Source organism: Chrysochloris asiatica, unplaced genomic scaffold, assembly GCF_000296735.1.
Source record: "Chrysochloris asiatica unplaced genomic scaffold, ChrAsi1.0 scaffold00191, whole genome shotgun sequence".
Lineage (NCBI taxonomy): Eukaryota > Metazoa > Chordata > Mammalia > Afrosoricida > Chrysochloridae > Chrysochloris > Chrysochloris asiatica.
The window spans coordinates 995,238-996,644 of record NW_006408709.1 but is presented as its reverse complement, the minus strand read 5'-3'; positions in this window follow the sequence as shown (position 1 = coordinate 996,644).

The window sequence follows — 1,407 nt, the reverse complement described above, 5'->3', positions numbered from 1 at the left end:
AACTGTTGTTTATATGTTAAGCACTGCTGCAACTGCAAATTTTGTAATGTAACATATGTGATTGTTGTTGTTGTTGTTAAATGCCATCGAGTGAGTCAGTTCTGACCCATAATGACTCTGTATAGGGTTTCCAAGGAACAACTGGTGAGCTTGAACTGCCAACTTTGCAGTTCAAACGGTTTTGCAGTCTGGCGCATGAACCCACAGCGACACATCAGGACTCTGAGAAATCACTAAGGAGAAACATCCAGAAGAAAAGATGAAATTTAGGGAAAAGTCTCATCACAAGAAAACAGTAAAAAAAACCCAGAAAATCAGAACAAAAGAATAAAGATATAAATAAACTCCAAGCATAAAACACAAAATGAGTGAAGTAGACACTTCATTTCAATAATAAGCATTGAAGTAGCCCCATGCAAAAAGCAGAGTGGCAGATGGATAAAAAAAAAAGTAAACATGATCCATGCTTTGACTTTCTACGGGAAACACACCTCAGACATAAGGACACAAACAGGCTGAAAATAAAGTGATGAAGAAAAACAACCAGAAAACAAAAAAGAACAGGGTGGCCATACCAATATCAGATAAAAACACTTTAAATCAAAATTTAATCCTAGAGATACAGCAAGACAGTCATAATAATAAATGTATCAATCCAGCAAGAAGACATAAATATTACAAATATATAGGCATCTCACAGCAATGCAGCACAATGCATGAAGCAAGTGCTGAATAATATGAAAGGAGAAACAGGTAATTCCTTAAAAATTGTAGGAAACATTAATATACCATTTTCTAGTATAGATAGCACTTTTAAAAAAAAGATGACTAGGGACACAGGACTCCTGGTGTGGTGCTGTAGGATCAGCACTGGACTTTAAACCATAAGGTTGGCAGTTCAAGCCCACCATCTGCTCCTAGGAAACCCTATGTAGGGTTGCTATGAGTTGGAACCAACTGAACCATACTTAGCAGCAACACCAATAAAGAAACTGAGAACTTACATCAATCCATAAGCCAATTGGATCTAATGGACTTATATAGAATAGAATATTTCACCCATCATCATTGTAACAATGCATAATCTTCTCAAGGACACATGGATCCTTTTCCAGAATATAACATACACTAGGACAAAAAAAAAAAAAAATGCTCTGGTAGCATAGTAAAAAACAAGTCTCCCCAAATTTTTTAAAGATTGAAATCATATGAAGCATTTCATACCATAATTTTATGAAAACATAAGTCAACAGCAGGGAAAATAATCCATGTAAGTTAAATAATATACTATAAAACATTGAGTCATATAAGAAATCAAGAATGAAATTAAAATATTCCTAGAATCAAACAAAAATGAAAACACAACAAGATGTTTGGAACACAACAAAAGCAATATTCAGAGATAAA